Consider the following 8,921-nt stretch of genomic DNA (forward strand, 5'->3'; position numbering starts at 1 on the left):
TCCATCTTTCTCAGCTTCCTGCGGCTGCGTTGGCTTTGGCCCAGCTTGCCGGAGTCGCTGCCATTCCCTGGGGAGGGACAGACACTGGCTCCTTCATAGCTTAAATCCGATATCGCACTGAGAGTGGTAAAAAAGCACCATGTGGATGCTCTTCCCAGCCTTTGGCATTCCGAGGAGCCAGGACCCGGCTCAACCTGCTGGGATGGAGATGCTGAAACTGGCTGGGGACATCCAGGTGCCCCCGAGGCCGGTGCCTTGCTCAGCCCGGCAGCCGGTCCCACAACTGCCTTCCGTCTATTAATAAACCCAGAGCAGCTGTTGGAGCCTCCACCAAACCAGTCCTTGGGATTTATCCACATTGCTCTGCCTTATCAGCCATGCTTTTCACAAGCACTTAAATTCAGGAGGAAAAGGAAAAAGTGAAATCAGATAGAAATGCAGGTCTGTTTGCTGTTTTCTCCAATGAAATGGTTCTGGGTAAACAGCAGACGCCTTTGATGAAATCCCAGCAGGCTTAAACAATAAAGCTGGTTACAAACTCAATCTGGCGCAGATATCAGATCTGAAATTGTTTCAAAAAACATGTCAACATTTTCTAATGCTGCTGCAAAACTTTCTCGGCACCTTGCCACAAGTCTGCATCAGTGACGCAGGACCCGTGCTGCTGTCCCGGCTCACACCGCTGCTGCCATACATCCCGTGGGGAGTCCTGCTCCGGCATCTCTGCACTCCCCCACCTGTTTGGAGACCCCCAAGCTGCAGGAAGATGCTTGGTATCACCTTGGAGTCATGACACGGACCTTCCCTGCTCTGTGCTCAGGGCACACCAGGTTGTTTTCCAGCTGTAAATCCGATCACCATCCCCAGAGGCAGCCTGGCTGGGGCTTCGCAGTGCTGGAGGTCTGGCAGGGTTGGATGATGGATGTCAGGCAGAGCAGGCATTCCTCTCATCCCAACCTGGGGACAGCATTCAGCCCTGGGTTCATCCCAGGCACCACCAAGGACAATTGACTTTTCCACAGAAAAACAATTTGCAAAGTGCTATGGTAGCAGAGAAGTGCAGCCAGATGCTCCTCGAGTTTTGCCTCCAGTGTGCCACCTCTGCATCCCACTGGGAAACCAGCCACGGCCCAGGGCAGGATGAGGCCACGTGGTGATGCACAGGTCCATCCGCTGGAATGCCTGCCTGGGGACAGGGCTCGGCTCGGCCAGTCTCCTAAACCTACAGTGCAGGCTGGGGGGGCACGAAAGGGACTTTGTCTGGCAGAGGTCAACTGTGTCAGCTCTTGTTTGATTAGGCAGCTCTTGTTTGATTAGGCAGCTCTTGTTAATGACTGTCCCTCTGTCAGCACTGGTGTTGGAGCAGCAGGGACCATCTGAATTCAGAAAACACATGGAGCCGGAGTGCGATGAGGCAGGTCCCATGCTGGCATTGCTGGGGCCAGCCTGCCAGCCGCCTGGCACCAGCACTTCCCAAACAGCGTCAGCGCTCGGGGTCTCTGGGGGACACCAGGGGATGCAGGTCCCCAGTGGGGACCAAGGCGAGGGGGTGAGAGGCTCCCAAGGAGGAGGTCACACCACCAGTGGGGACAGCGGCTCAGCACTGGTTAGGAAGCCAGCACCAGCTCCAGGGGTGTCCAGGCTCCCCCCAGGCTTTGCACCTCCATCCATGGAGCCAGACACCGTCCTTCTGCGTTGGATCCAGCCCTACATGCACCCTATCCCACACGCCACAGAAGCCCCCCAGCCCGGAGCTGACACCCAACACAGCTCATGTCCCATGCGGCGGCAGGACAAGGGATGGCTGTGCTGGAGCACCGGAGCTCTCATCCCTCCTGGGAGCTGGAGAGGACAAAGGGGATGCAGAAGAGGAAAAGCGGGGCGGGAAGAGGAGGAGAAGGAGGGCAGGCAGCTCTGGGGGGCTTGGGGGGCCAAGCCTCAGCTCCGGTGCAGCACCGGGGCGGGGGGGATGTGGCGGACCTGACCCCTCTGCAGAGGTTGCCTTCACCATCGATCCCTGCTGCACTCAGGCTCATTAGGGCTGGGGAGCTGCTGCGAGCGGCTGGCAGAGGAGACAGACGGGGGGAGCGCTCGCCGTGGCTCCCTGGATCATATTAAATATTTACTTTGTTTTGTTTTGTTTTTCCCAGCTATATTGATCAGAGATGGCAGAGGGGGGGCAGTCGGATGCTGGGAGGGAAGAGCAGAGGCAACAGCCGAGCTGCAAAATGGGGACGCACCCTGCCAGGGTGCTCCCAAGGGCTGCACCCGCTCTCCCCAGGGGCACCCAGTGCCACCCCCCTCCCCCCCACCCCTCAGAGCTGCTCCCCCCAGAGCCATTCACCCCCCACAAAGGTCGGGGTGGGCGTCACCAGCACAGGGGGGGCTGCAGCAGGGCACCTCCCCCTCCCATGCCAGCCCCATCACAAGGGATGCAGGACAGGGGGATGGATGCCCAACACGATGGCACCTCGCGGCAGGGGGTGTCCCCCTGCCCTGGCCCGGGAGGTGCCCCCCACAGCCAGGCTGGGCCCCGGGAGTGGCCGTGCAGCCGGCGCTGTTTCTATTTCGAGAGGAGCTCTACTGGAAAAGGAACAAAAGCTGAGGGAAGCTATAAATAGCCACCTCCTTCACACCAGCGCCTCCTCCGCCCCAGCATCCCACAGCCGGGGGTGGGGGGGTGTCCCACAGCGTGCCCCCTGCTCGCCCCTGCCATCAAACCCCTTCCTCATTTTCAGGCACACATCCCTATCGGAAAACCGGAGGGAATAAAGCACTGGGGAATATTTGCCGCCGAAGCAGAACCGGCTCGGAACAGCGGTTTGCCAAGTTGCCCGGTGGCTCTGCCCAGCCGCCACAGGGCTCCCAGGGGATTTGCGGCTGCCCAGCCCCACTCCGCACCCACAGACCCCCCCGGGGCCGGACCCTGCTCCTGGGGATGCTCCTCGTGCCCCGGCACAGCCCTCCCTGGCCCTGGCTGCGGCTGGCGGGGAGCAGAGGGATCCGAGCGGCTCGGGCAGACCTACTTTCAAGGCTTTAATCCTTTTTGCTTAAAGGATCTTTTTTTTCCCCCCTCTTTTTTTTTTCCTTTTTTTTTTCCCTTTTTTTTTTTTTCTTTCCGTGCGGCAAAGATGGGGTCTGATCAGAGGAGAGACACAGGGAGCTGACAAGCTGCAGAGTACGGAGAGAAAGGAGAAAGAAATACATATTTATTACCCTCAATTATTAAAAAATAGATAGCAGCAGATCTTAGGCCCTGGCAGAGGCACTGCGGAGCCGTTTGTCTGAGGACTATTTTGTTTTTTAAATTCCATTGAAATTATAATACGCCAGGCTTGTTAGCACAAACACCCCGGCACATCCCTGCCATGGGAGGGATCGTCCTGGTCCCTCTCCCAGCTCCAGCGTGCTGCCCATGGGATGGCTGCATCCAGCACCCGATGGATTTGCTGGATTTGCAGGCAGCGAGGAGGCAGGGCAGCTCGGGGGGCAGGAGCTGGCATGGCAGCGGATGCAACCGGCAGCCTTCACACCCCTCTGCCTTCACACCAGGAGACCGGAGAGGCTCTGCCCCATGCAAGTACATCCCCATGCCCAGATGCTCGTTGATGTCCAGCCAGGAGAAAGTCTTGAGAGCTCACCCAGGCCACCGCAGGTTTGCCATGGGGCAAAAAAGCACCGAGGTACTCTCCATGCCCAAGGATAGGCTTTGCACCCCTCAGATGGCATGGTGGGGGGCCCGTGGCCACAGAACCAAGGTTTCCACGAGCAAATCAATACAAACACTGGTGCAAATGAAGATGGAAAAAAAAAAAAGCGGTTCCCAAGTGCGGCACACGGGGCTGGCAGAGCCGCTGGCACCTCCCCTCCGCTTGCAGGGCTGCCTCCGTAAGGAGCCTTGCCAGCGCAGCAGCCAAATTCCCTCCCGCTGCTGCTCCCCGGTAAACAACACCGCAGCCTCCCTGGGTGATGGTGATGCTGGGACTTAGGGTGCACATGGAGCATCTCTGACACCCTCTGGCTCCGGCACCACGTTCTCCCCACGGCCAGGCACCGCCAGGATGCAATGGACCACCATGGACGCCCCGTCACCTCTCCAGTGCCAAAACCTGCTGCCATGCCGTCCTGCCTGCTATGAGCTGGGGAGACACACAGCCCCAAGTGTGACCAGATTTCGGCACTGGGAGTCACCGAGGAGGTCACAGCACTACCAGCCCGGGCAGGAGCATAGCAAAAAGCTGCTCACCAAAGCCGGGCTGACTGCAAGCTGCCGTGCCGGCTCCAAGCCACTGTGCCAGCATTGCCAGGAAGCAAGCAGCCAGCGGGCACATGTGCTGTTAAAGAGGAAAAGGAGCTTCCTGCACCAAATGGAGCATTTTCTGCTTAATAGCCCCCCAATCCTAATCTGCGCAAAGAAGATTGCCCCCTGCATCTTCTCGTCCTGCATCTGCCACTTGCCGCTGCCCGCGCTTAACACGCGGGCAGAGCCACGGCTGCCCGATCGGCACGTGCCCTGCCCTCGGCAAAGCGGCCAGGAGAAAGATCGGCCATCAGGGAGGGGACGTAACGCCCAGTGCTGCGCGCAGGCATTTCCTCCTCCATCAGCACCCAGCCTCCATCACTGGTCATCAGTAAAAATAATATTCCTAAAAGCGTCCCCTCAAATTGCCGGGCGACAGGCGCAGGGCTGTGGGTTTCCATGGCAATGCCGTTCTGCAGGGATGGTACAGGGGGATCGGTGCTTCCTCAATTTGGGAGATGGGATGCAGCACTGCAATCCGGAGTGGGGAGACCAGCAGCTGCACTGCTGGCAGAGGGACCTGAGGCTGAGGTGGCTCGTCCCCCCTTAGGCTCGGGCAACATCACCCAAACTAGTGGGGAAGCAGCACCCTCGACGGAGAGTTACAAGGATGCACGTGCATTCCAGTGGTGCCCCTGGGGTCGTGCCCTGCACCCCCTGCCCACGCCAGCACACAGACCCTTCTCCTCCTCCTCACTGGCTCACACCACCATCCCGCTTGCTCCCGGCCCCACAGCTCTCCCAGCAGCCTCCCGGCCTCCCACTTGTTGCCTCTGCTCTTCGACCAGCCACCAAGCCTCGTTCAGTGGGTGCCAGGTCAGGACAGCACCTTGGGTACTCCAAACCGCTAGGAACCCCAACAGCCACCGCTCAGGTGCTGGTCCCTCGCCTGCCGGCTGCTGCCTGCGGCTCCACCAAAGCACTTTTGAAGACATAAACTGCTGTTAATAACCAGAGTTTATACCAAACGTGGCTAAGCCCTGGGATTGCACTTTGCAAACAAAGCCCGAGTTTTCGGCCGTTTGGGGACGGCTGCAGCAGCACCCCAGGGTGAGGATGGGGAGCAGCATCACCAGGGGTGGCCCTGTGTGGAGTGGGGTGGGACAGGCAGCTGTCCCCTGTGCCATGGGGCTGAAGCAGCCGTGTCCTGGGTCACTCCTCTGCAAGGTGGGGATTGCCCCCACACTGCTCCAGGGCTGGCCAGGGCCACCCTCTGGGAGCTGGGGACACCCCAGTGAGGGGTGGCCCTGGCCACCCCAGCCACCCCCATCTCCCTCCAGGCTTCTGCGCTTCCCTGCCTGGGTTTTGCCTCCAAGCGGGGTTTTGGCTTTTGCTGCCAAAACCCACCAGCGCTCCGGCTGTTTACAGGAGCCCAAGTCCCTGCCCAGCCCCAAGGCAACAACATCCCACTCGCAGCCTCATCCTGCACACCACACCACGGGGACCCACTGCCCGCAGCTCCAGCCCGTGCCGCTGGCTCCGGCGCCGCCAGGTGCCTTGGGGAAAGGTGGGTGTGAAATCCCACCGGAAAATGCACAGATTTATGTCTCCCTGGTAGCTTCACCGGTGATTTTAGTGCAGCACTTTGAGGCCACCTGGAGCATCACCCACAGCCTCAGGCACCCAGAAGGGACCGCGGGGTGCTGAGTGCGGCACTTTAGGCAAAAGGTGGGAATAACATTTAGCCAAGCGTGGCCACGGCTCTGACCCTGCTGAGCTCCATCGGCATGGGTCACCGAGCAACGACAGCTCCTTCACATCCCAGCTCTGGCTCCACGTCCAGGCAGGTCTCGCCTGCCCAAGCCCCCCTTATTCCCCCCCCAGCACCACCGCAGGGACAGCCTGGGCCGCATCCTGCCCACCCCCAGCCACCCTCGTTGCTTCGCCGGGCACAGAGAGCTTGTGGCTTCCTCTCAGCTCTTTAAGAAATTAAACTTTTATAAGCAGAAATGTTTCTGGGCTCTCGGCTCCCCGGTGCAGGAACCGCAGCCCAGCCTGTGCCTGCACCCTGCCCGCCGGCTGCTCCCCTGCAGGGAGGGACCAGGGCTGGATGCCCCATCGATGGGCTGAGTGATGGCAGGGACAGGGACGTGGCTGCCCATGACCTTGGTGTCATCCTTGACCTGGAAATCTCCTTCTCTTGCATCGCCAGCATTACACTCCTGCCTGCAGCCACCTCCAGCAGGGTGCCCAGCACAGTGCCGGCCCTCCTGACACCCTCACCCAGGAGCTGCACGCCACGCTGTCACCCGCTGCCATGCCACCAATGACATCCCAGCGGCCAAAATCCACCCCGAATCTCACCGGGGCTGCCCAGTGGCTCCGTGGCTGGAGCACAGAGGGCGCGGAAGGCCCAAAATGCCGCTGGGCATCGCAGTGCTGCTCGTCCTGCTGCAAACACCTCTGCCCCGCATGGCACCACATGCAAAGCCGACCCCTGTGAGCAAGGACATGGAGCTGCTTTCCCCAGCGACATCACCCACAGCTTGGCTCCCGCTGCCCCAAGCCCTGTCACATCCCCAAGCCCAACCCCGGTCCCCGGCAGCGGGACGGGGAAGGCGGTGGCAGTGCCACCATCAGCCCACGCCACCTCCCACCAGCACAGCCTTGCTCTGCCCTGTCCCTCAACAAAACCCACCACCCACGAGCCCCGTGGAGAGGTTCGGCCCCCACGCCTCACCCCAGCAGCAGTTCTCCCCATCACCCCTGGCCTCGCAGGCGGGGGGTCCCCTCTGCACCCCACTCAGGGTGATCGCTGGGCACCAGGACCCCCTGGCCAGGCACACCTGGCCACGGCGAGACGGGGCAGGCAGAGCCTCTCGGCGGGATGGAGGCCTCCTCTGCCTGCCTGTTGAATTATTCAGGAATGGCATTAACTTATAAATGAGTGTGTTTGACTGATTTTGTGGTTGATGTACAGATAAATTCTAATGAAAGACAGCTACAAGATTTTAAATTATTAATTAGACTGCCACTTAACAAAGCCTATTTGGCACTCTATTTCCTTGCTTAACAAGACAAAAACTTTAAGAATAGGTTTTGCATTAGCCCACAGGCTCTTCAATTTGCATTTTGTTTTTCTAGCTCCAGAAATGAAAGCTGTAGATCTTGACCTTAACAGGCTACCTCTGGTGGGATGCAACCCTGCCAGCAGCCCCGTCGCCTGCCTCCACCTCTGGCTCGCGGTTTCCCAGCCCGGATGATGCTTTTCCTCCAGCCAGCAGCACTGGAGCTGTGAACTGGGGCTGCTCCGAGGGCTCGGGGCTTATTCTCAAGACCACCAGCCCTGTTGGGTTAATCCACCGAACAAAGCTGAGGCGGGAGCTGGAGACAGGAGCATCCGAGCGTGAGGCCCCGCAGCCGCAAGGTGACATTTCCCCCAGTGGGAAAAAGCATCCCCAGGGTGGCAGTGGGGGCTTTGCCCTGTCCAGGGGTCTGCACCCCGACGTGGGGGGCTGCGGAGGGCTGCAAGCGCTCAGCTGGCGTCTTCTCCTGCTGCCGGAGCCTCACCCGAGAGGGGCATGCGGTGGTGGTGGTGAGGGCAGGGCCCGGGGGTGCGTGGCTGCCCCCTCCCCAGAGGGTGGGACGGGAGTGGGGGGTCCAGTGGGGCCTCCCCCCCCCCGGCACCGCTGTCCTCGGCAGCTCCCTGGGACCGGCCCGGGTGTAGCGGGGCTGGGGTTCCTGCCACCCCAGCCCTGCCCCGGACTCCCCCCGGGAGGGCCGGCTTCTCCCCTCGCTGTGATGTCAAAAAGCTCCCCTATGATGTCCCAGGCGGTTGCCATGGAAATATCGTGATGTCACAGTGGAGCGAATCTCCTCCGGGGGGCGGAACGGGACGGCTCGCCCCAACTTCCCCGCCGAACCCCCCGCGTCCCCCGGTGAGCCCCGGTTCCTCTCCCCTCGCCCCGGGGGACCAGCACCGACAACCCCCAGAACCCGCCGCGGCCCCGCTGCCTCCGGGACCCTCCGTATCCCGGTGCCCACGGGACTCGCCGTGGCCCCGGTCCTGCGGGACCCGGCGCCCGCCGTGACCGCCCGCTCCTCCCGGCCCCCCCCACCCGCTCCCCGCCGCGCCGCGCTCCCGCCGTGCGCCGCCGGTGCCGCTCCCCGGGGACCCCGGGAGTTGCCCGAGTCTCGGTCGTGGCGGCGGCGCCGGTAACGCGGTGGCGGCGGGGGGCGCCCGGCGGCGCGGCCCCAACTTCGGCGGGGAGACAAACTTCGGGGCCGGCCCCGGTGCCCCCGGTGCCCGCGGTAGCCAGTGCCCTCCCGGTGCGGCGCTCACCTTGGCGGAGCATCTTGGAGCCGGGGCGGGCGCGGTCTCCCGGCGGCGGCGGCGGCGGCGCTCAGAGCCGCGGGCGCGGCGGCGGCGAGCGGTAGCGGCGGCGGCAGCGGCGGCTGCTGCTGCACCGGGAACGCGGAGCCGGGGCCCGGGCGAGCGGCCCCCGCGGGGGCATGGCGGGCCGAGCCGCAGCGGCACCGGGGAGCGCCGGCCCCGGAGCACCGGGGAGCGCCGGCCGCGCCTCTGCCCGCCGCGCGTCCCGCCGCCGGCTTTTAGGGGGGAGCCGCCCCCTCGGGGCTGGGGCCGCCGCCGCCCCCCACCCCCTCGGGACGAGCCTATAAA

Source organism: Falco peregrinus, chromosome 2, assembly GCF_023634155.1.
Source record: "Falco peregrinus isolate bFalPer1 chromosome 2, bFalPer1.pri, whole genome shotgun sequence".
In the NCBI taxonomy this organism is placed as follows: Eukaryota; Metazoa; Chordata; class Aves; order Falconiformes; family Falconidae; genus Falco; species Falco peregrinus.